Source organism: Prionailurus bengalensis, chromosome C1 (assembly GCF_016509475.1).
Source record: "Prionailurus bengalensis isolate Pbe53 chromosome C1, Fcat_Pben_1.1_paternal_pri, whole genome shotgun sequence".
Lineage (NCBI taxonomy): Eukaryota > Metazoa > Chordata > Mammalia > Carnivora > Felidae > Prionailurus > Prionailurus bengalensis.
Window position 1 is genome coordinate 155,523,254 of NC_057345.1, and position 27,327 is coordinate 155,550,580.

At 38.7% G+C, this 27,327-nt stretch overlaps 1 protein-coding gene across 2 annotated transcripts in view; it reads left to right on the forward strand.

Moving 5' to 3' along the window:
- Positions 1–27,327, forward strand: part of CSRNP3 (cysteine and serine rich nuclear protein 3) — a 219,686-nt gene that overhangs the window by 163,708 nt on the left and 28,651 nt on the right. The window lies entirely within an intron of this gene.

Genomic DNA, 27,327 nt, shown 5'->3' on the forward strand with positions numbered 1-27,327 from the left:
TGCTTTAATAAGGGAGTTGGTGTTTGGTGAGGCAAAAAGAAAGAGAGCAAGTGAGAAAGGGCAAGTGAGTAATTTGTGCTCAGGTAAGAACATGGCATCATAGACTGTTCGTACACACAGGACAAATACCTATTTTAAATACCTAATCTTATTTGTATGTAATTTACACATGAGACACTATTGTCTTGTTTACACACAGTATCTTACCTAACTGTAAGACTACTCTGCACGGGTCTAGATTTTATGTTAGATGATGTAATCATCTAGGTGTTGTGGTCATGGCCCAGTGCAGCTAACCAGGATCGCAGACCAGAATTAATGTGCTTCTGTAGAATCCTTCCTCCACCTCCCTGACACTGCTCTTCCTCACTCCATATCCATTCTGTTTTCCCTCCCAAATTGCTACCCTGAGAGCTACAAGGCATCTATTTCCATTAGGCAAAGCAGTTTCTCCCCCTGCAGCTTCTGCTCCCAAACTCACATAGCCAAACACAACATGGCAAATAGCAGACTTAAGGGTAAAATAAAAAAAAAAAACCTTGTGTTTTGTTTTATTCTGTTTTCTGAATCTATGTAAACATATGATATTGTTTTAATAGAATTGCTGTTAACATGGAGAGAAACAATGTCTTCTGTTGGGTCAGGTGAACTTACTTGTTCTTATCAGCTGTGGCCAGTGACAAGCTCATATGTAAGCTTATTGACAATTTATGCAGAAGCCACCTAGGAATTGCTTGGGTTATAGGCACTTAATAGATATTTATTCAGTGAATGGCTAAATATGAATGCATACATGCATAATTGGATGCATAAATTTGAAGTGTAAATGTGAGGAACTCTTTGAAAAAGTAAATAACATAGGAAGGTAATCTGTGTGTTTTTAGAGATCTGTGTGTGAGGAAAATTATTCTAATTCATTTGATAAGACACATGTCTTAAGATGCTTTCCCAGTAATGTTGATGTTTTTGTGTTATTCAAATACATCTCTCCCATTAAGTTTTCATAACTAATAGCACTGATGTGCAAGACAGGCAGGTGACCGCTATCATCATGTATAACCTTGGCTTCACTAGAACCAAGTTAGCACATCAACCAGATATACTTATCATAAATGGATATATCCCTGTAAGACATAAATATGTGATATCTGTATATGTAAATCACATGCATATTTAAATTCTAGGAAACTTAGACTCTGTGACTATTTTCCCACCCATTCTCAAATTCCATCATGCTAATACTGCTACACTTTTACTAGTTTCTTAAAAAGTAGGACATTAAGCATTAGCTAACTCATTAGCCTAAAATGCTTTTGGCTTTTATCAGTGCTGGAGCAGAGCACACAGAGATATCGGTGGATAGGGACTGAGAGCAGTCACTGGCAGTAGGGTTGACCCCCATGTAAGACAACTGGCAATCCTATTCACAGTACCACAGGTATTATGGCATATTCAGTTCTGATCTAGGCAAATTTTCTGTTTGTTTGTTTTTTAATCGTTAGAGAAAATGTCTGACTGATATGGTGGAAAAAAGTATGACAGAGAGTATTGCTGGATCAAAGAACTAGGCAGGTCACAAAGCTATGATTTTAGGATGATTTGATAAAGCTATAGCAGGAACTCATAAGATAGCTTGGAATTAAAGAACAAGACCAAGTGTTGAGTAGGAGGAAGGAGGTAAAAGACACTAGGGCTCTTGGCTCTTGCCCTCTTCAAACTGTCTTGCCCTCTTCAAACTGTCTGGGTCTTTATATACACATTTGGCAGAAATACCACTATCCGATCAATGTGAGTGTGCCTTGAGAAAAAGAATAGACTAATTAGTATACCTGGTATGGTAATGGTAATGGAGATGGAGCTATTAATGTATTTCCAGGCTCATTCTCATTGGCTCAGAATTACTACTTACAGTTGGTCATGATGCGACAGGCAAGGAATGACACACAATGGTTCATAACCATTATAGAGTGATTTAGGCTCCTGAACACATTTATGGAATTCTGTATATCAGGACTTGTACCTATGTTTAATGAAAGTTTGAAAATGGAAAACATATGGTCATAAGTGCTAGGGTATAAGATGAGTCATTTTTACTATTATCACTTCATGGATGTATTAAACAATTTCATTGTCTTATGTTCAGAAAGCTATAGAAGTGTTTCTCAAAATACAAAATGGAAAAAAATTATCTGCTCTTTGTCATGTTAATTTTATAAAAGTTGGAAAATTAAAAACGATATAAAGAAGATTTAAAAATACATGTATAGCACTGCAAAGGAAACAATCAACAAAACTAAAAGGCAACTGATGGAATGGGAAAAGATATTTGCAAATGGTATATTGGACAAAGGGCTAGTATCCAAAATCTATAAAGAACTCACCAAACTCCACACCCAAAAAACAAATAATCCAGTGAAGAAATGGGCAGAAAATATGAATAGACACTTCTCTAAAGAAGACATCCAGATGGCCAACAGGCACATGAAAAGATGCTCAATGTCACTCATCATCAGGGAAATACAAATCAAAACCACACTCAGATATCACCTCACGCTGGTCAGAGTGGCCAAAATGAACAAATCAGGAGACTATAGATGCTGGAGAGGATGTGGAGAAACGGGAACCCTCTTGCACTGTTGGTGGGAATGCAAACTGGTGCAGCCACTCCGGAAAACAGTGTGGAGGTCCCTCAAAAAATTAAAAATAGATCTACCCTATGACCCAGCAATAGCACTGCTAAGAATTTACCCAAGGGATACAGGAGTGCTGATGCATAGGGACACTTGTACCCCAATGTTTATAGCAGCAGTTTCAACAATAGCCAAATTATGGAAAGAGCCTAAATGTCCATCAACTGATGAATGGATAAAGAAATTGTGGTTTATATACACAATGGAATACTACTTGACAATGAGAAAGAATGAAATATGGCCCTTTGTAGCAACATGGATGGAACTGGAGAGTGTATGCTAAATGAAATAAGTCGTACAGAGAAAGACAGATACCATATGTTTTCACTCTTATGTGGATCTTGAGAAACTTAACAGAAGACCATGGGGGAGGGGAAGGAAAAACAAAAAAGAGAGGGAGGGAGCCAAAGCATAAGAGACTGTTAAAAACTGAGAACAAACTGAGGGTTGATGGGGGGTGGGAGGGAGAGGAGGGTGGGTGATGGGCATTGAGGAGGGCACCTGTTGGGATGAGCACTGGGTGTTGTATGGAAACCAATTTGACAGTAAATTTCATATTAAGAAAATAAAAATAAAAATAATGTATAATCCTATCACTCTGAAACAACCAGTATTGCATTTTGGTATACTGCCCTAATATTTCCTTTGTGTATTATATAGTGGCTACATATTGTTCAGCATTTTTTTCTAATCTATTTTTTTACTAGACATGATAGCAAGCATCGTCTAGTATTGTTAAAAAATATCTGCAAAATCTTATTACTTTTATTGACTATAAAAATATGTCTTCATATAGATAGAGCCTCATCTTACTCAACCATTTCTACAATGTCAGGCATTTAGATGGTTTTCAGGTTGTCATTATTATTATAACTTAATAATGGACATGCTTGGATATATATAATTTTCTAAAGCACTGATTATATCCTTTTTTTTTTTTTTTTTTTTTTTTTTCTGAAATTTATTGACAAATTGGTTTCCATACAACACCCAGTGCTCATCCCAAAAGGTGCCCTCCTCAATACCCATCACCCACCCTCTCCTCCCTCCCACCCCCCATCAACCCTCAGTTTGTTCTCAGTTTTTAAGAGTCTCTTATGCTTTGGCTCTCTCCCATTCTAACCTCTTTTTTTTTTTTTTCCTTCCCCTCCCCCATGGGTTCCTGATAAGTTTCTCAGGATCCACATAAGAGTGAGACCATATGGTATCTGTCTTTCTCTGTATGGCTTATTTCACTTAGCATCACACTCTCCAGTTCCATCCACGTTGCTACAAAAGGCCATATTTCATTTTTTCTCATTGCCATGTAATATTCCATTGTGTATATAAACCACAATTTCTTTATCCATTCATCAGTTGATGGACATTTAGGCTCTTTCCATAATTTGGCTATTGTTGAGAGTGCTGCTATGAACATTGGGGTACAAGTGGCCCTATGCATCAGTGCTCCTGTATCCCTTGGATAAATTCCTAGCAGTGCTATTGCTGGGTCATAGGGTAGGTCTATTTTTAATTTTCTGAGGAACCTCCACACTGCTTTCCAGAGCGGCTGCACCAATTTGCATTCCCACCAACAGTGCAAGAGGGTTCCCGTTTCTCCACATCCTCTCCAGCATCTATAGTCTCCTGATTTGTTCATTTTGGCCACTCTGACTGGCGTGAGGTGATACCTGAGTGTGGTTTTGATTTGTATTTCCCTGATAAGGAGCGACGCTGAACATCTTTTCATGTGCCTGTTGGCCATCCGGATGTCTTCTTTAGAGAAGTGTCTATTCATGTTTTCTGCCCATTTCTTCACTGGGTTATTTGTTTTTCGGGTGTGGAGTTTGGTGAGCTCTTTATAGATTTTGGATACTAGCCCTTTGTCTGATATGTCATTTGCGAATATCTTTTCCCATTCCGTTGGTTGCCTTTTAGTTTTGTTGGTTGTTTCCTTTGCTGTGCAGAAGCTTTTTATCTTCATAAGGTCCCAGTAATTCACTTTTGCTTTTAATTCCCTTGCCTTTGGGGATGTGTCGAGTAAGAGATTGCTACGGCTGAGGTCAGAGAGGTCTTTTCCTGCTTTCTCCTCTAAGGTTTTGATGGTTTCCTGTCTCACATTTAGGTCCTTTATCCATTTTGAGTTTATTTTTGTGAATGGTGTGAGAAAGTGGTCTAGTTTCAACCTTCTGCATGTTGCTGTCCAGTTCTCCCAGCACCATTTGTTAAAGAGGCTGTCTTTTTTCCATTGGATGTTCTTTCCTGCTTTGTCAAAGATGAGTTGGCCATACGTTTGTGGGTCTAGTTCTGGGGTTTCTATTCTATTCCATTGGTCTATGTGTCTGTTTTGGTGCCAATACCATGCTGTCTTGATGATGACAGCTTTGTAGTAGAGGCTAAAGTCTGGGATTGTGATGCCTCCTGCTTTGGTCTTCTTCTTCAAAATTCCTTTGGCTATTTGGGGCCTTTTGTGGTTCCATATGAATTTTAGGATTGCTTGTTCTAGTTTCGAGAAGAATGCTGGTGCAATTTTGATTGGGATTGCATTGAATGTGTAGATAGCTTTGGGTAGTATTGACATTTTGACAATATTTATTTTTCCAATCCATGAGCAGGGAATGTCTTTCCATTTCTTTAAATCTTCTTCAATTTCCTTCAGAAGCTTTCTATAGTTTTCAGCATACAGATCCTTTACATCTTTGGTTAGATTTATTCCTAGGTATTTTATGCTTCTTGGTGCAATTGTGAATGGGATCAGTTTCTTTATTTGTCTTTCTGTTGCTTCATTGTTAGTGTATAAGAATGCAACTGATTTCTGTACATTGATTTTGTATCCTGCAACTTTGCTGAATTCCTGTATCAGTTCTAGCAGACTTTTGGTGGAGTCTATCGGATTTTCCATGTATAATATCATGTCATCTGCAAAAAGCGAAAGCTTGACTTCATCTTTGCCAATTTTGATGCCTTTGATTTCCTTTTGTTGTCTGATTGCTGATGCTAGAACTTCCAGCACTATGTTAAACAGCAGCGGTGAGAGTGGGCATCCTTGTCGTGTTCCTGATCTCAGGGAAAAAGCTTTCAGTTTTTCCCCGTTGAGGATGATGTTAGCTGTGGGCTTTTCATAAATGGCTTTTATGATCTTTAAGTATGTTCCTTCTATCCCGACTTTCTCAAGGGTTTTTATTAAGAAAGGGTGCTGGATTTTGTCGAAGGCCTTTTCTGCATCGATTGACAGGATCATATGGTTCTTCTCTCTTTTTTTGTTAATGTGATGTATCACGTTGATTGATTTGCGAATGTTGAACCAGCCCTGCATCCCAGGAATGAATCCCACTTGATCATGGTGAATAATTCTTTTTATATGCCGTTGAATTCGATTTGCTAGTATCTTATTGAGAATTTTTGCATCCATATTCATCAGGGATATTGGCCTGTAGTTCTCTTTTTTTACTGGGTCTCTGTCTGGTTTAGGAATCAAAGTAATACTGGCTTCATAGAATGAGTCTGGAAGTTTTCCTTCCCTTTCTATTTCTTGGAATAGCTTGAGAAGGATAGGTATGATCTCTGCTTTAAACGTCTGGTAGAACTCCCCTGGGAAGCCATCTGGTCCTGGACTCTTATTTGTTGGGAGATTTTTGATAACCGATTCAATTTCTTCGCTGGTTATGGGTCTGTTCAAGCTTTCTATTTCCTCCTGATTGAGTTTTGGAAGAGTGTGGGTGTTCAGGAATTCGTCCATTTCTTCCAGGTTGTCCAATTTGTTGGCATATAAGTTTTCATAGTATTCCCTGATAATTGTTTGTATCTCTGAGGGATTGGTTGTAATAATTCCATTTTCATTCATGATTTTATCTATTTGGGTCATCTCCCTTTTCTTTTTGAGAAGCCTGGCTAGAGGTTTGTCAATTTTGTTTATTTTTTCAAAAAACCAACTCTTGGTTTCGTTGATCTGCTCTACAGTTTTTTTAGTTTCTATATTGTTTATTTCTGCTCTGATCTTTATTATTTCTCTTCTTCTGCTGGGCTTAGGCTGCCTTTGCTGTTCTGCTTCTAGTTCCTTTAGGTGTGCTGTTAGATTTTGTATTTGGGATTTTTCTTGTTTCTTGAGATAGGCCTGGATTGCAATGTATTTTCCTCTCAGGACTGCCTTGGCTGCGTCCCAACGCGTTTGGATTGTTGTATTTTCATTTTCGTTTGTTTCCATATATTTTTTAATTTCTTCTCTAATTGCCTGGTTGACCCACTCATTCGTTAGTAGGGTGTTCTTTAACCTCCATGCTTTTGGAGGTTTTCCAGACTTTTTTCTGTGGTTGATTTCAAGCTTCATGGCATTGTGGTCTGAAAGTAAGCATGGTATAATTTCAATTCTTGTAAACTTATGAAGGGCTGTTTTGTGACCCAGTATATGATCTATCTTGGAGAATGTTCCATGTGCACTCGAGAAGAAAGTATATTCTGTTGCTTTGGGATGCAGAGTTCTAAATATATCTGTCAAGTCCATCTCATCCAATGTCTCATTCAGGGCCCTTGTTTCTTTATTGACCATGTGTCTAGATGATCTATCCATTTCTGTAAGTGGTGTATTAAAGTCCCCTGCAATTACCACATTCTTATCAATAAGGTTGCTTATGTTTATGAGTAATTGTTTTATATATTTGGGGGCTCCGGTATTCGGTGCATAGACATTGATAATTGTTAGCTCTTCCTGATGGATAGACCCTGTAACTATTATATAATGTCCTTCTTCATCTCTTGTTACAGCCTTTAATTTAAAGTCTAGTTTGTCTGATATAAGTATGGCTACTCCAGCTTTCTTTTGGCTTCCAGTCGCATGATAAATAGTTCTCCATCCCCTCACTCTCAATCTAAAGGTGTCCTCAGGTCTAAAATGAGTCTCTTGTAGACAGCAAATAGATGGGTCTTGTTTTTTTATCCATTCTGATACCCTATGTCTTTTGGTTGGCGCATTTAATCCATTTACATTCAGTGTTATTAGAGAAAGATACGGGTTTAGAGTCATTGTGATGTCTGTATGTTTTATGCTTATAGTGATGTCTCTGGGACTTTGTCTCACAGGGTCCCCCTTAGGATCTCTTGTAGGGCTGGTTTAGTGGTGACAAATTCCTTCAGTTTTTGTTTGTTTGGGAAGACCTTTATCTCTCCTTCTATTCTAAATGACAGACTTGCTGGATAAAGGATTCTTGGCTGCATATTTTTTCTGTCTAGCACCCTGAAAATCTCTTGCCAATTCTTTCTGGCCTGCCAAGTTTCAAAAGAGAGATCAGTCACGAGTCTTATAGGTCTCCCTTTATATGTGAGGGCACGTTTACCCCTTGCTGCTTTCAGAATTTTCTCTTTATCCTTGTATTTTGCCAGTTTCACTATGATATGTCGTGCAGAAGATCGATTCAAGTTACGTCTGAAGGGAGTTCTCTGTACCTCTTGGATTTCAATGCCTTTTTCCTTCCCCAGTTCAGGGAAGTTCTCAGCTATGATTTCTTCAAGTACCCCTTCAGCCCCTTTCCCTCTCTCTTCCTCCTCTGGGATACCAATTATGCGTATATTATTTCTTTTTAGTGTATCACTTAATTCTCTAATTTTCCCCTCATACTCCTGGATTTTTTTATCTCTCTTTTTCTCAGCTTCCTCTTTTTCCATAACTTTATCTTCTAGTTCACCTATTCTCTCCTCTGCCTCTTCAAGCCGAGCTGTGGTGGTTTCCATTTTGTTATGCATTTCGTTTAAAGCGTTTTTCAGCTCCTCGTGACTGTTCCTTAGTCCCTTGATCTCTGTAGCAAGAGATTCTCTGCTGTCCTGTATACTGTTTTCAAGCCCAGCGATTAATTTTATGACTATTATTCTAAATTCACTTTCTGTTATATTATTTAAATCCTTTTTGATCAGCTCATTAGCTGTTGTTATTTCCTGGAGATTCTTCTGAGGGGAGTTCTTCCGCTTGGTCATTTTGGATAGTCCCTGGCGTGGTGAGGACCTGCAGGGCACTTCCCCTGTGCTGTGGTGTATACCTGGAGTTGGTGGGCGGGGCCGCAGTCAGACCTGATGTCTGCCCCCAGCCCACCGCTGGGGCCACAGTCAGACTGGTGTGTGCCTTCTCTTCCCCTCTCCTAGGGGCGGGATTCACTGTGGGGTGGTGTGGCTCGTCTGGGCTACTTGCACCCTGCCAGGCTTGTGATGCTGGGGATCTGGCGTATTAGCTGGGGTGGGTAGGCAAGGTGCTCGGGGGCAGGAGGGGCAGGCTTAGATCGCTTATCCTTAGGTGATCCACTTCAGGAGGGGCCCTGTGGTAGCGGGAGGGAGTCAGCTCCGCTGCCGGAGGTTTGGCTCCGCAGAAGCGCAGAGTTGGGTGTTTGCGCGGAGCGAGCAAGTTCCCTGGCAGGAACCGGTTCCCTTTGGGATTTCGGCTGGGGGATGGGCGGGGGAAATGGCGCTGGCGAGCGCCTTTGTTCCCCACCAAACTGAGCTCTGTTGTCAGGGGGCTCAGCAGCTCTCCCTCCCTTTGTCCTCCAGCCTTCCCGCTTTCTGAGCAGAGCTGTTAATTTCTGACCTCCCAGACGCTAAGTCGCGCTTGCTGTCAGAACACAGTCCGCCCGGCCCCTCCGCTTTTGCAAGCCCGACTCGGGGGCTCTGCTTGGCCGGCGAGCCGCCCCTCCGCCCCGGCTCCCTCCCGCCAGTCCGTGGAGCGCGCACCGCCTCGCTGCCCTTCCTACCCTCTTCCGTGGGCCTCTCGTCTGCGTTTGGCTCCGGCGACTCTGTCCTGCTAATCCTCTGGCGGTTTTCTGGGTTATTTAGGCAGGTGTAGATGGAATCTAAGTGATCAGCAGGACGTGCGGTGAGCCCAGCGTCCTCCTAAGCCGCCATCTTGCCGCAACTCCCGATTATATCCTTTTTTTAATATTTTATTTATTTTTGAGAGAGAAAGAGCATGAGCAGGGGAAGGGCAGAGAGAGAGAGAGAGAGGGAGACACAGAATCTGAAACAGGCTCCAGGCTCCGAGCTATCAGCACAGAGCCCGACATGGGGCTTGAACCCACAAATGGTGAGATCATGACCTGAGCCGAAGTCTGCCGCTTAACCAACTGAGCCACCCAGGCGCCCCAGCACTAATTATATCCTCTTTTTTAAAGGTTCCGGTATTTTTCCCCAATCTTCTTTTTTTTAATGTGTATTTATTTTTGAGAGAGAACATGAGTGAGCGGAGGAGGGACAGAGAAAGAGGAGGACAGAGGATCCCAAGCAGGCTCTGCACTGATAGCAGTGAGCCTGATGTGGGGCTTGAACCCACAAACCCTGAGATCATGACCTGAGCTGATGTCAGACGCTTAACTGACTGAGCCACCCAGGCACTCCAGTACTGATTATATCCTTAAGGCTTGTTCCTAGATTCAGAATTATTTGTATTCAAAAAAGATGAAGATTTTCTAAGGTTCTTAGCATACATTGAGAAATTGCTTTCTGAAAATGTTGTATAGTGGTATAAAAAAGTACTCATCTCTTTGTACTATTACCACAATTTAACATGATTATAATTTTGTATTATTTACTAATTAGATGGGAGAAACTTTAATGTTGTTATTGTTTTTATTTTTATTTTTTGATTATTAGTGCAGCTGAGCACTTTACATTTTTTAAGCACTTGGATATCATTTTATGTCACCTTTCTGTTTATTGACTTGACTCATCAATCAATCGTTAGAAAAATGGCTTATGAGGAGAGAAAAAGCACATACAGCTGATTCTTAACTATTCATGGTACTTATGTTCTGTAAGTTTGCAGTGAACCCAAAATTACTAAATACTGAACCACTGCTCCTAGGAGGAATATAGGGTCAGGTTTCTGGGAGCTTCTGGTCATAATGTTTTCACCCACTGATCAATACATACCTTGCTTAGTGTATTTCTTTCTTGAAGGCACCTTATTTAATATATATTGCTGATTGATTAGCGTTTTTTACTCATGCCAAAAGGGCTGTGACTCATGCTTGAACAAACTTATCTAACATAACACATCTGTTTTCTCAGTAAGACACATCACAGCCTTCCCACACTTGAGAACACTAGGCAGCAAGCACTACACTTTGGGTCCATTTTAAAACAGCAAAATGACCAATAAAAGCCCAAAAGTGCAAATAATGTGACAGTAAACATACTGCATAAAGGATGCTTTTTATGCCAGGAGAGCTAAAACGAGAAGGCAGGTAGTCACTTTGTTTGGCCTCAGCTGGGAATGTGAGGCTAAATTTTTCACTGTTCTGGGCATGTCCGTGAATGACCAGGAAAGTGCTGCGAATATTGATCTGGGGGTTATTTAACAAATCAGTTTTAGCAGGTAGGCAAATGTACAAATATGGAGTCCATGAACAGTGAGGATTGCCTGTTATCTTTAGATCTTAGTAGTCTGGCCACAAGTAAATGGTGACAAACATGGGTGAGTAAAGAAATGAATGAATGGACTGATAAATATAAATCAATTCATTGTAAAGGGAACAAGTAAAAGGAAGTGTCCTTTAAATCCTATAATTTTGAAAGAAGGCAGGAATTGCTATACCCACAGCAAGGAAAGTGCAAAACGGAGACTGGGAAAGTCAACATGCTGACAACTGAGGAGAAATAGCCCACGGGGAAATGGAAAGGGCAGGAACATGAAAGCAGGTGAAGGCAGACTGAGACGAATGTGAGTCTCACCAGGTTGTGACCTTGGTGAGAACCACTCCCAGCCTCCGTTTTCTTCTCCACAAAATCAATATTAACATATCCTCCTCAGGCTAACTGTCTCTTCGGGGTACATGTTATCCCTTATTCACAGTTATAACCCTAGGATTTTCAAAAAGTCCCTATATGTGTATGTCAATTATCTATCAGATATATATGTTGGATACTCAATACCCAAAATGCACCAAAAATGAATGCAAGGACACCCCCCAAAAAAGTTGTTAAAGTCCAGAATGTTGTACATTTATTTATTTATTAAAAAAATTTTTTTAATGTTTTTATTTATTTTTGAGACAGAGAGAGACAGAGCATGAGCAGGGGAAGGACAGAGAGAGAGGGAGACACAGAATCCAAAGCTCTGAGCTGTCAGCACAGAGTCTGACACGGGGCTCGAACTCACGGAGTGTGAGATCATGACCTGAGCCAAAGTCGGATGCTTAACCAACTGAGCCACCCAGGCGCCCCAGAATGTTGTACATTTAAAGTACAGAATAAAACATTTTTATTGTAAAGCCTCTTATTGTAAAGCCTTTCATGTGGGACTAGTCTCTGCCAATAAATAGTTTATACATATTGATCGTTCTGTTTCAGACACTCTACTGCTTTATATAAATGATTTATGTGAATTCAAATTATGTGAATGATTTATTGATTTCTTTATTTTTAATTAACACTTATAGAGTACTATGCACCAAGCATTAACACTTTATAAATATTAATTTATAATTCTTGTAGCAACACTGTGTAGTAGGTATTATTACTAAAACAATTTAAAAACTTTTTTTAACGTTTATTTATTTTTGAGACAGAGAGAGACAGAGCATGAACGGGGGAGGGGCAGAGAGAGAAGGAGACACAGAACCAGAAGCAGGCTCCAGGCTCTGAGCCATCAGCCCAGAGCCCGACGCGGGGCTCGAACTCACGGTCCGTGAGATCATGGCCTGAGCTGAAGTCGGACGCTTAACCGACTGAGCCACCCAGGCGCCCCCTAAAACCATTTTATAACATGAGGCATAGAAAGAGTAAATAACTTGTCCAAGGTCACACAACAAGTAAATGGCAGACCCAGGTTTGAACTAAATGCTTTGGCAGCAAAGTTCATGTTTATAAACTCAACTTCTTCACAATAGTCCTAGGAGATTCCAGACAAGGAGACAGGGGTTAAGCAACTGACCTAAAGTGGCAGTGAACCTACTGGTGTGTCTGATTCCAAAGCCTGTGTCTTTAGGATTTATGGCTCCAGGTCACTAGCACTCTGGTAATAAAACGACAGATGCTCACAATGGTTTACTGCTTATGCTGCTTCCAACTGCTTCTAAGGCATGGGCGACTTGCTTTCTCTTTTCCTGTTCTCTTAATAATGCAGCTAGATTTTCATTGCTATAATTCTAGATTTTTGTCTGGGTTCTGGGAGCAGGTGTTCATGAGATACAAGAAATAAGAGTATTATTAGTCCATTCTAGAACTAAGAAAGGGAGGCAGTATATCGTCAAGATTAACAACTTGAGCTATGTATGGACTGACACCGTCTGCATTCAAATCAGGCTGCTCTGCTACCAGCTGTGGAGTTTTGGGAGCTGACTTCACCTCTCTGGACCTCAGTTTCATTTATAAAGTTGGTACAGTTCTACCCATTCAAACTGTGATTGCATTGATTTGAGGATTCAGTGAATTATTACTTACAAAGGAATGAGAAAAATGTTTGGCACATGACAAACATACAAAAAAAATTTCACAGATAGATGCAATACTTTAAAAGTATCCACGTTTGTCTCTTAGTTTCACCTCTTGTGCATTAGTAGTTTTCCAAACTTTTGTGGTCACACAGTTCTATCAGTTCAATTGGCGTGTATACCAACATCCTTATTTTATGTATACATTATGAAAATTACATTGCTATAGTAATGAATTTCATGCAGTTTTAAACTAGACCGCAGATTCCCCAAGTCCTCTTTTATCTTTTCCCAGTACCCCTGAGCTGCCCTGGGGCACCCCTGGATTGCTGCACCTCCCCTCCCCAAAGAATTCTTTGTTCAAAGCCACCTACGGCCTCCTCCGGTCTTTCTCAATTCCAGTGACTTACTAAAGAAAAAAGCGTAGCTGTTGAGGAAATTAATTATATCCATTACCATCTGGGAATAATAGTAGTTCCTTAACTCTCCCAAGATTATTCACACACTCAAAAAACATCCTGTGTTATCCTTACTGAATCCTTCATCAAAGGCCGAAGTCTGGGGGCCAAGGCAGGGTCTGACTTCAATTGATTCTGCTTCTCACTTTTTCCAACTCGAAACTCCAGGTGCCCCTTTGGTGAGTGCACTGGTCTCTGACGGGGTCAGTGATGACTATTTTGCTGGTGTTGGTCACTTAAATATTGGACTCAGAGGCAATGAAGACCGTATGTACGTGAGAACAAGGTCCGAGGAACTGGTTAGTGGAGAATGCTAAGGACCAAGTTTTGGAATTTGAGTTTGCTCCAGATGATAAAACAAATAAATCATTGAGAAGTAATGCCCTGTAAAGGTAGAAGAGGTTGAATCCTGCCTTTATAAAATGCAGTATGCTCATGATTCCGTTCATTTATTTTTCTTCCATCCCAAGAAATACAAACTCTTAAAATGTAGAGGGAGAAGAAACCTCTTTATTTTTTCCTTCTTTATATAGTCCAAACCCAAGATTACATTTGACTTTGGAAAAAAAAATACTTCTTGTAACAAATGGCCCATGTGTCACAAAAGTAGCAAAGAAAAGGACAACATAAATCCTTTGGGACTGCTATGCATCCAGGAGATAGCTAAGAATGTATATATTTCCCTACAAGCCACATAGGTGTGATAGTAACGTTATAGCTGATACCACTCCTGGAAGCTGCCAGAATCCTAAAGATCTTTGGACTGATTCTCTCCTTTGGCAAGAGGTTTGCAAAGGGAAGTATCTGTGAGCTATGAAGAGATCTAGAGGGAAAATGCTATACTTCATAAGAATAGAAATACCTCATTTACCATTCTTTAGGAAACTCTTTAGTTCATAGACACTTTGCAGGGAAGATCGTTTCTTGATGTGTTATACATATGCTTTCCCATACTAAGTGATAGTTACAATATACATGCCTGTGAAATGATCATCTCACAAGAATTACAGTGTTTAATAAGAGTAGAAGCCTATCAATAAGTCCCACTCATTCATTAAACAGCTTGGTGTTGAATATCTACTGTATGCCAGACCCTGTTCCAGGTGTTTGAGATATATGAATAAGCAAAATAAATGCAAATTCTGTTCAGAGACACTCCTCCATAGGATTTTGCATTCCTACTTGCCTTTCTGAGGATGCCAAGAATGCACTGCTCTTTACATGGGCTATTTCTCAATGTTTGTAGGAAGCAACCTTGAGGGGTGGGGTTATGTCTCCTCCTGGGACAAAGAACAAGATTGCTTACTGAATGCTAAAAACCAGTGGGTTCCCAAGCTCAGTAGGCCTTTGGTACAATGCAGACCTACTATGTGTGGCATTTCTGTGATCCTGGTGTATTGCTCCTGGGGACAATTTGGGGGACACAGAACACCAACAGAAACATGATGCTTATGTTGTTTGTTGTGCTGTGAACAGTAAAGTGTATTTCAGACCCAATAGTCTCGTGTCTTTTGTCCCCCATCTGTGAAACATCAACAGGATAACTCTTTAGCTTTCGGGTAAAATCAGTCCCACACGTGAAAAATCTATACCCTCATTCCACTTCTGTTCTAGCGTGCCTGGCTTCAGTTCTGTCTTGCTCTTACATTTTAATAAAATTTTAGAGTTCTTCTTGCTTATTTCTGCTCCTTGTCTCAGGAAGCCATCAACTGGGCCTTTTTTAGCTTTTGTCTCATCACCACTACCACCAAAAAGAGAAAAATTATCTGTCTTACAACATGCCAATATATTATAAAATTTCATAGGAATTTAATAAATCTTGAGCAACATGACTTTATTTTTATAGGACAGTCACTGCTCTAAGGCAAAGATGACAATTTAAATACTAAGAGATAGAATCATTTTGTAGATCTGTCACTGATGGACTGCTAAAGGCAGGAATTTCAGTCACATTTTTGCTGGAGGTCAATACTAATTAGTATTTTATCAGCAGGATTTCTCTTTCAAAATCATTTTATAATATTCAGGTAACTCTTCCCCCTACCAGCTACTTGCTTTTTAGAATTGGACTTACAAGCTCATTCTTGATGGATTGTTTAGAAGTTTATTATGATGCCAGGGTTGGTTTGTTAGGTTAGATCTTCTGATATGTAAAATATAGCATATTTCAAATGGTTTCTAATACAAAAGTTATGTGTACCCTCAAGTTATAAGGGCAATGTGTCCTCTTTGCAATACATAAATTTGTTCACTGAAAAGTACCCTGAGAAAATAAAGTGACTAGCAGGAAGGGAGGGAGGGAGGGAGGGAGGGAGGGAGGGAGGAAGGGAGGAAGAGAGGGAGGAATATGTATTGACCCTGAAGCTTCAGGGGAAAGCTGTTAAATATCATCTTACCATTTAAAATTAAGGAAAATATATTTAAGAAATGTAAATATTTACTTAGCCCAGAGTTCAGTTATTCATCCATCTAATTTGTTAAACAAACACTTATCAACTAAGTCCTACGTCTAGGTGCCCAGCTGTGTGTTGTGTACTGAGAGTTCCCCAGGGAGTAAGATATGGTCCTTGTATCCTAGATGCTAAGCTGGTAATGAAGTAGAAACCCACACTCATGGTATCAGCACCAAGGCAGGGATGACCTGGAGATGTGTAGACAGAGCACTCACCTCCTCAACCTCATTCTAGAGGGTCTATGAAAGGCTATCTGGAGTAGACATTTTTATTTTTCTATTAGATATTGGGTAGTAATTCTATGTCAGACATTGTGCAGAATTCATAGTTTTAAAAAAAATGTTAAAACAGTAAGGGCAATATTTAAAAAAGCATATTCTCAATCAAAAAATATGTACATTTATAGGGGTGCCTGGGTGGCTCAGTTGATTAAGTGTCCGACTTTTGGTTTTGGCTCAGGTTACGATCTCCTGGTTTTGTGGTTTCAAGCCCCACGTCAGACTCTGCACTGACGGTATAGAGCCTGCTTGGGATTCTCGGTCTCCCTCTCTCTCTGCCCCTCCCCCACTCATGCTGTCTCTGTCTGAAAAAAAAATAAATAAATGAACTTTAAAATTATTTATAAAGGTACATTTATAGAAAAAAAATCATAGTTAAAAGTTTTTTGGTTTTTTTTGTTTTGTTTTGCTTTGTTTTTTGATATTTACCAACCATCTCAAATCACTCACTGACTTCCAAGAAACAGAAGGCACCTCAGTAACCCCAGCTGCCTCCTCCCACTGCCTTCCCAACCTCATCTTTCATCCCAATTCTAAAGTCCTACATCTCTTTTTTAAACTTAGATTTCTGACATATGGAGCCAGTAATACAGCACTGATGAATTTCTTCCTTTTATGTTTCTCAATGATTTGGATTTCTATTTGAGATAAATATAGTAAAGGCTTTTTAGAGTAACATATTTTTTTTTAAATGCTTCCAGATTTTATCCTTCCTGGCAGAGGTCAAAGTTCAGTGTATAATCTTTGATCCAGTGTTGCTCTCCAGAATGACTGGATCTTAGAAAAGTTTTGTTGCTCTTATTTTTGACGGCTTTGTTTTGTTTTTTGTTATTGTTAAGTGATGTTCTGACCTGGATTACCATCATATATTAGGCTTTATAGGACTATATTATTTGACCAGATGAAATACTGTGTGGGAAAGTCCCTGAGCAGGTGGAAAGTGCCGTTTAATTCTTCCAACAGGAGAGGCTCATGGTCGTTTTGAAAAAACGTAAAGAGCAGAGAAACAGGTTAGCAGAGCTAAAGAACAGCAAATGTCTCCTCTGTCATTGTGTGAGAATTTTAATCAAATGGCCTGCCTCATGCAGCTTTATTTTGCATTGAGATATTCCATGTCCCCAAAATATTTCTCCGATGGTGGTAATGAATTGCATTGCCCTCTCCGTTGTAAGAGTACGGGTATTCTGCAGAGCCATATGGTTCCCATTTATTTTAATGTGTCTTTGACATCAGGAGAATTGCTGAGACAGCAGAGGAAAGTGCTTACATCTTGGACTGCAGCCAGAACTACGATTATTTATGTGTAGTAACGAGTACCTTTTTTTCCCAATAAGAAACAGTTTGGTCTTAAGATGGTATCCATGTTGAGATTTTAATGAAATGGGAGTGTAAATTTATATATTTTGGAAATGACTGTTACTTTAGTAGTAGTGAAATGTGTTTCTTAAGCATGAAGTTTTAGGGTTTAATTGCACGTATGAGAAATTAAGGAAACAAGCTGGGAAGTAGGCAGTCCTTATTTTCTCACTGATAATAAAGGAACATGCTTTTTATTTGGTTTAACAGCATCACCAAGATAGTACCCTGCATATGTAATGTTTTCCATCTGTGATTCTTAAGGCTTTTTACAAAGGTAATTATTCCTGGTAATATTCCTATGAGGGAGATAACATAATTCTGAAAATATTAATGGAACTGAGACGCTCATGGATGTAATATGTACAATGGATTTTTAGCAATTATTAGAATACATATTTTTAATTGATTACTTTATTTAAATTTTTTTTTCTTTTTTTTTTTTTTTACATTTAAGTATATCTCTGAACTTTCCTTTTTTTTGTTGTTGTTGTTTATGAAATTTATTGACAAATTGGTTTCCATACAACACCCAGTGCTCATCCCAAAAGGTGCCCTCCTCAATACCCATCACCCACCCTCTCCTCCCTCCCACCCCCCATCAACCCTCAGTTTGTTCTCAGTTTTTAACAGTCTCTTATGCTTTGGCTCTCTCCCATTCTAACCTCTTTTTTTTTTTTTCCTTCCCCTCCCCCATGGGTTCCCGTTAAGTTTCTCAGGATCCACATAAGAGTGAAACCATATGGTATCTGTCTTTCTCTGTATGGCTTATTTCACTTAGCATCACACTCTCCAGTTCCATCCACGTTGCTACAAAAGGCCATATTTCATTTTTTCTCATTGCCACGTAGTATTCCATTGTGTATATAAACCACAATTTCTTTATCCATTCACCAGTTGATGGACATTTAGGCTCTTTCCATAATTTGGCTATTGTTGAGAGTGCTGCTATGAACATTGGGGTACAAGTGGCCCTATGCATCAGTACTCCTGTATCCCTTGGATAAATTCCTAGCAGTGCTATTGCTGGGTCATAGGGTAGGTCTATTTTTAATTTTCTGAGGAACCTCCACACTGCTTTCCAGAGCGGCTGCAAATTTTTTTTTCTTAAATATTATTTTCCAGGTCCAGGGACAGGATAATAATGTTTTCTGTAATTCATTAGTAACATAATATGCTTACAATAAAGAAATACTCTTTAAAAAGAAGACAAATAAATATCTGAGTAACAATATATGTTCCACATTCTCCATGTGTGAATGTTAACATTGACTCTGTAGAAATCTTCAAGATTCCTTGGAAAATTTTAATATTATCTAAAGAAAAGTACATAGGATGAAAAGAGAAAAGAATTAATTTGATGAAAATTCTATAAAAAATAGTTCTTACCAGTAATGTCAGATGACTAAATGAGTTTCTGGACCAGGGGGAAAAATATTCCCAATTTCCAATCTGCTTTGGGCAAAACTGAGCAGAATACAGGGCCTAGATTTAGCAAACACTTTCATATCCCATTGTGTTTCACATATGTTACGCATGGATTTGAATTTATAAATTTTATTTAAGTGATGTACTCCATAACAACAAAGTTGAACCAGAAGAAAAACTGTTTGTCCAACAGAGAATTGAAGCAACAAATTTCATGATATGAGTTACTGTAAATTTGAGAGATTAACTTGATGAAAAAGGAAAATTAGAATGAAAATCAGTCTATCACTCAGTGGTATTTTTTGTAATTTAATTTTATTTCTTTTAATTTACATCCAAATTAGCATATACTGCAGCAATGATTTCAGGAGTAGATTCCTTAGTGCCCCTTACCCATTTAGCCCATCCCCCTCCCACAACCCCTCCATTAACCCTGTTTGTTCTCCATATTTATGAGTCTCGTATGCTTTGTCCCCCTCCCTGTTTTTATATTATTTTCGTTTCCCTTCCCTTATGTTCATCTGTTTTGTCTCTTAAAGTCCTCATATGAGTAAAGTCATATGATATTCGTCTTTCTCTGACTGAATAATTTCACTTAGCACAATACCCTCCAGTTCCACCGACGTAGTTGCAAATGGCAAGATTTCATTCTTTTTGATTGTGTGTGTGTGTGTGTGTGTGTGTGTGTGTGTGTATACACACATACATACCACATGTATGTATGTGGTATATATACATACCACATCTTCTTTATCCACTCATCGATTGACGGACATTTGGGCTCTTTCCATACTTTGGCTATTGTTGATAGTGCTGCTATAAACAGGGGGGTGCATATGTCCCTTCGAAACAGCACACCTGTGGATATCCCATGGATAAATGCCAAGTAGTGCAATTCCTGGGTCATAGGGTAGTTCTATTTTTCGTTTTTTGAGGAACCTCCATACTGTTTTCCAGAGTGGCTGCACCAGCTTGCATTCCCAAGTAAGTGGTATTATTTAATCTCTAGTTTAATCTAAATATGTTCTAATTTGGCAACTCACCATCCCCCATATCAGTCGCGCTTTCTGTTGATGGCTGGGGCACTCTGCAGTCATAACACATTTGCAGTACAATGTCAAATTAATGCAAGGGGGGCGTTAAGTCAACTATATATTAAGACTATATGTAAAAGAGGGGCACCTGGGTGGCTCAGTCGGTTAAGCCTCTGACTTCAGCTAGGTCATGGTCTCCCAGTTTGTGGGTTCAAGCCCCACATTGGGCTCTGTGCTGACAGGTTGGAGCCTGCTTCAGATTTTGTGTGTGTCTCTCTCTCTACCCTCCTCTGCTTGTTCTCTCTCTTTCTCTCTCTCTCTCTCAAAAATAAATAGAACATAAAAAAAGATTATGTATAAAAGAGAACATGATTTCTTTTTAAAATTTTTGACCCTTCAATTTTTCAATTTCAATTTTATAACTTTAAAATATAGTATTTATTCCTTATATCCAACATATATTAGAACAAATGATTTCTTCCTTTTTTTTATTCAGAAGAATTAGGGGGAAAGCATAGGGGATATCTTTAATAAAATGGAAATGTGTGCATAAAAAATAGCTAGTTCTGAAAAATGATCACTCTTTGTTAGTTAATCATTTTAATTATCAATGACATCAAAGCTGGGAGGTCAAAGTTTATACCCAGACACAGTTTTCATATGTGGCATCCTAAATTCACATCAGAATCTTGGGTGGTAAATCTTACATTTTTTTCTATGCTGAGAATTGCAAATGGATGATTATGCTGTTAAAGCACCTCTGTAATGTCAAAGCCAGCTTGCAGCGTCTCAGCAGCCTGGGTTGTAGCTGTCTGGAGAGGTTCAGGAGAAAGCTTGTCCCCTCTGTGCAGCTCTCTCGTTTGCTTGTGTGGACGTAGCTGACAGACTGAATGGACGACGACGTGACATGCATGTTCATGATCCAAAACAAAGCTTTAGTCATCCAGCCCCAAGGGTCATCTTTTTATATTATTTCTATTTTTGCTGATTTTTTTATTTGTTTAAATGCATATGCAGTATTTGGATAAATCTTGACAGAATACTTAACTTCTTACAGTCTTATATGAGAGGGTTTTGGGTTTTGTTTTGTTTTTGCAAACTGGTGACTTAAACAAAAGGGTGTCATCTTGAATTTTTTAACTTAGAAGCTGCAATTCACAAAAGACATTATTAGTCTCGAGGGCAATGCACTGCGAATATTTCCAACTTAATATTAGAATGGAAAATTTGTGCAGCTAAATGATTAAACTACCTAATCTTGCCTAAGAATTTTAAAGCTTTTCCTTCTCTACAGAAGGACTGAAATCAGAATGATGACTGATTTTTATGTATGTCTATCATATTTTATATGGTGTGGTCTCCTTGTCCCTTTATTAGCACATGGATTGTTTGGTTGGTTTGCGATGGGGAAGAGTGACATTTAGAGCCTAAGGAGAGAGATGTGCTATAATTTGAAAAGCATTTAGAGCTATCATCCACTCTGTAGGGAGCCAGATACAAACTTGGATTTGACATCACAAGCATCACTGTAAGTGGCAGCTATTTTTCCTTGATTTTTGTCTTTGAATGCTATTTCATAGTAAAAGGGCAGTAATAAAATGGGGAGGAAAAAAACCATGATTTGCTGTCTCTTTGGAGAATTCTGATATTTTCTTACATTTCCTGACTCTGTCTCAGTTCTGATTACTTCTTTGGAAATGCAAAGCACCTCAGTTCCAAAATATTGGGTGTATCCCAGTATTGCCTGTCCAGTGTTTGGGAGAGTCTCTCTATTTTGTTTATAACTCTGTGTGTGTGTGTGTGTGTGTGTGTGTGTTATACCCTTCAAAACTGAGTATAAAATAACGTACTGAATATACAATAATGTAACACTGATTTGGCCGTAGATAATAGATCACTTTACATCCCATACTCGAGGTAATTTGGATTCTGTTCATGGTTGGAAAGAAAATATCCCCAATTAGTCTTTACTTTCATTTTGCCTCTCATTCACTCATGCCACACGGTATTTCCTTATTATCAATCTTTTGGAGTTTCTCCCACTTGAATGATTTACTACTGCCCTAAATACATTACTTGAGCAAAAAATTGAAAGATATGGGGCACCTGGGTGGCTCAGTCAGTTAACGTCTGACTTCAGCTCAGGTCATGATCTCATGGTTCGTGGGTTCGAGCCCCTTTCAGGCTCTGTGCTGACAGCTCAGAACCTGGATGCTGCTTCAGATTCTGTGTCTCCCCCTCTCTCTGCCCCTCCCCTGCCCACTCTCTGTCTCTCTCTAAAATAAATAAACATTTTAAAAAGTTTTTTTTTAATGATGAAAGATATGACTAAGGCAAGTATATTCAGAAAACTTGAGGATGTAACTTAAAAGAATAAAAGGGTAGAATTAGAAGAAGGAAGGATTGCTTTTAATAGCAAAACAGGCTTCACTTTCAAAGAAACTACTCCTGTATTCCTTGGCTGTTGGATTCATTTTCACTCTTGTGGTTTAGGGTCTGAGACCATGTGGTTGACACCTGATCAAGAAAGGCCAACCTGGACAATCATGTCAAGCTGTAAAGTACAGGAGAATATGATCACAGAACATTTACAGAAGTCACTTGTAAAGGTTAAGGACATATTTTTTGTAATCTTAATAACTTTAACCATTGGAAATTGATTTAATATCTAAGCCATTAGGATAATTTTTTATATAAAATATTTCTGATGAGACCGATTTTTCTGTTTGTAAGCTAGGTTTCATGACTTCATAACTGATTTGATCTTGATTTGTTCCTCAAGAGGTAAGAAGCAATATGCATACTTTCAGAATCCCTGATTAGTTTGCTGTGTATGTTTCTAAAAACGGGAGTTTTTCTTGCCCAGGATTTACCAGCTAAACAAGTTAATTTCAGTAATCTCATTTTGCTTAGGCTAAATTCTCCCCAAATAAATGAAAAATAAACACAATATATATAGACTTACAGATCATCTGGTATTTTCCTTCTGGGAATAGTGCATAGGAGAGAGAAGTATATTATTGAATTTAGACCCAAATGGTAGAATTAATATTTTCCACAGACTGGACCACAAACTCTCAACTTCTGTGTACTAAATTTAGTGCCAGAAAATATAATTCTGTTTATTGCTCTCTGCATTTCTGGCTATACCAGGGCTTTGCTGATAGTTGTTGACACTACAAAGAACAAGTGCCTTGTGAGGGTAACTAGTTTGCTGTTCAAACATTAGTTCCACGGGTGCCTGGGTGGCTCAGTCATTTAAGCATCCAACTTCAGCTCAGGTCATGATCTCGCAGTTGGTGAGTTCAGCCCTGTGTCGGGCTCTGCACTGACAGCTCAGAGCCTGGAGCCTTCATCAGATTTTGTTGTCTCCCTCCTTCTCTGCCCCTCCCCTGCTCATACTGTCTCTCTCTGTGTCTCTCTCTGTCTCTCTCTCAAAAATAAATAAACATTTTAAAAAATTAACAAAAAACAAACAAACATTAGTTCCAGAGTGGCTGCCCAATAGTGGAATCAGTAGTCTAAGATCTGGTCTTCAATTTTTCAGGCCCAGACACGTGATGATTTCTTACATGCATAGAAGGCAATCTCAGATGGAATAACACATCTAACCACATTCAGAAATGACTGACTTATAAATCTGAAACAAATTTGATTATTTTCAGCAAGAAATAAAATTAATGAGTCAACTAGATACTCTTGTTGATCTGAAGGTGTATTCCAATTTGTATGAACAGGTTCATTTATAAGTGTGGAAATGAAGCAAATTCAGTTGAATTTTCTTAGAGCTTAATTTGATTCAGTTGTGATACCTTGATATATTGATCAAAACTTATTAGTTTTGGCTTCCATTTTTAATCCACTCTGTTCATGGACTCTTTATATGATTTATGGTACAGATTATTTTATTTTATCTACTTACATTCTCATCCTGGAATTGTGAATTAGGCAATTCTCCAATTCTCTTCTCCATTCATTTCCAAAACATTACTTTAGGAAAGATAGCTTCTGCAGATAGCTAACATCAGTCACTCTGTGCTGTTTATTCCTTTAGCTTACCAAGATCAATATCATCTCCATTATATGTGATCGTTGTACAGTAACCAGCATACCCTGATGGGAACCGTAGTGGTGTTCTCAGGAGCTGGGTCTTGTGCAGCACACAGAGTACTGTTGCATTTAGACGCTGAGCTTCAGGGTGGTAACTGTGAATAGGATAAAAGGAAATAAGTTTAAAGACACCAAAAAAATTAGTGTGTATGAAAATAGACTAATTATTTTTCAAAGCAGTAATGAAAGACACCTTCTCCCTTTTTTATTCACTCTTGACCTCACAGTGGTAAAGTGAATTCTGGACTCTGTAGAGACACAAAGTAGAGTTCAGTCATTCTGCAAAGGGCACAAATTACTAGGTAGGCATATGAGGGAGGTTTCAGATTCCCTAAGGCAGATGTGCTGAGTGAATTTGGCCTGTTTGTCCCAGGCTTGAAGAACACACACTCTTTTTTTATGACTTCATTTTGTGATGTTAGTCAAATTGGAGCCTGGAGGCAGGAGATAGCCCATAAAGGCCCATTCTAGTGCTCCAATTCAATCATCAGAAGAGAGACGTGGGTGGCTCCTATATCCAGGAAAGCTACATTTAAAATATCTCCCAGGAGGCTGATCTTATAGTATTTCAAAGCCTTTCTTTTAAATATATCCATAGGTGTTTCGATCATTATTTTTACGGTGCTATTTATAATATGCAAATTCTAGAAAAAGGATAAGCACAGGTTTGAATTATAAACCCCCATGGATAGGAACTGACACCAATCCAATCCTAACACACTTTGACAATGTTAGCAAAGCCAAGAGCCCAGGTGAAGGGACTCTACAACCTGCCACTATTGTTATCCTGGAAGCCTTAGAAAATTGTCTTTTTGGAAAAAAGTAATCTGGCTTTTTAGGAAATGGTAGATTCATATCACAATAGATCCATCCAGAAGACTGGAGAATCCTTATAATCTAAAAGTCTAAATAAATGTTAAAAATGAAATTTGTCTAGACTACCATGAATTATATTTTAAAGATTAGTAATAAAATCACCAGAGATGTTTATAATAATTATTTTAAAGAGTTCATTAAAACCTTTTTTTTTTTAATCTGTAAATTCATGGCCTTGAAAGATAATGTCTCAGGGCATCATTTAATAATAACAAAAGTGAAAAAGGTTAAAGGCTATCACCCAAAACCAGAGGCTCTTGCCTGCTGTAAGGTGGTGACAGATGAGCCTGTCAGATAGGGTGGCAGATTACTAGGCAGGTTGCTGAATTTTTCTTTCTAGGGTAATCTTTTACATTTTGACAAATTCTTCCCTGTTTTGAGATGATTTAAACATACCGTTATGAAGCAGATCAGAGCTTCTAAATCAAAGTTGAAAATTGTCTCTGCTGGCAGGAGTACAAATATGTGCAGTGAACATGTACATAAATAAATGGGAAAATTGTGTACACGTTTGAAAGTATTTGCTTTCTGGCGGTCTCCGGTGGAGAAGTAAGTAGAACAGTAGAGAAGAGGGGGAAGTTGGGAAGATGAAATTCTTGCCCAAATGTCATTATTTCTCTTACTCTATAAACTTCTCAGTCTGTTATTCTGTCTGAGTTTCTCATCACTGGAAATGGAAGTTCCGTGTGGGCAGGAATCACCATGTGGGTTTTTTTCACCAATATATCCAATCATCTGGAAAGTGCCTGGCACGTAGTAGGCCCTTTGTTTATATTTATTGAATAAGTCGATTCGTGAAATGTGGTTAATCATAACAGCCTCTCTGCATTTGGTTTGAATGTTTTAAGGGGGTTGGAGGGTATGAGGCAAAGGAACTTGAACCCTTTTGGAAGAAGATTCTTAAACAAATGCAAAGTGATATTGTAGTCCCTTTTCTTTCATTGCTTATGCAACCTTCCAAGTCAAAATCATCTTTGAAAGCAGCAGCAGTTGACATCTACCAGAAGTAGTATGACACCAAGACTCAGCCTTGTTCAACTCCCTGGACCTTGGAATAATAAATTCCAGCTTCACTTCTCCTTATATGACTTTGGCAATGTTATTAACCCTTGGTGACTTGGTTTCCTCAAATGGAGACACAGGTAATATCAACCCAAGGAGTTGTAAGGATAAAATGAGATAATTCATGGGAAGCACTCCATAAATCTTAGCTTATATTACTGGTGGCTATCCAAGGATTTTTGCTCAGTGCATTGTTTCTGTCTATTTGTCTACCTGAGCATGCATATTAGTTTCCTAAGGCTGCTGAAACAAAGTTCCGCTAACTCAGTGGCTTAGGACAACAGAAATTTCTTGTCTCACCATTCTGGAGACTAGATTGAAATCAGCGTGTTAGCAGAACCATGCTCTCTCTGAAAACCGTAGCTTTCCTTGCATTTCCAGCTTCTGGTAGCCCAAGGCATCTCGGCTTTTTGCAGTATACTCCTAATCTTTGTATCCACCTTCACATGGACTTCTCCCTTTGTCTCTTTACATCATCCCTCCATGTATGTGTGTTTAAATTCTCCCTTTTTATATGGACACCAGTTGTACTGCATTGACACCCACCCTAATGACACCCACCTTACCTCAACTCGATCACCTGTGTAAAAATCACCTGTGTAACCTGGGGTGTTGAGCGTTAGAACTTCAACATATTGGTAGGGGAGTAGCTGAAATGATCCATAAGAGCATGATTCTATATTTTTCTCCTCAATTCAGTGTACTTTTCTTTCTGCAATGGAGAAATATCATATAATATGGCACCAGATTGGGGAATTGCTGGTTTAAGTTTACCTTTTCCACTAACTACGTACATTGAAAAAAACTCAAATTCTGCAAGTCTGGGTTACTTTATAAAATAGAAAGACGGGGTGAAATGATGTCTAGCATGTCTTCTAACTCTAAAAAGTTCATGTTTATAATATGTGCCTCTCTTTTTCTCAACTATGGTATATATCTCAAACTTCCATGATGCTTAATGCATCTTGATGTCCCCAACTAATAATAAAGATTCTAATGTATTTCATAGCCATTTTCAATTGTCTCAATGTACACTTATATTAAAATCCTACTGTCTGTAATGCTAGTTAGTAGGGTTCTTATCAGATGAAAACTTTGTTAAATTTAGGTTGTGAAAATGTCTTAATAGTGCCAGTAAACCTTTTTTGTAAGGTTTTTATTGCTTTTTAAAATTTTCTAAAATTCACAGACATTTTTTTG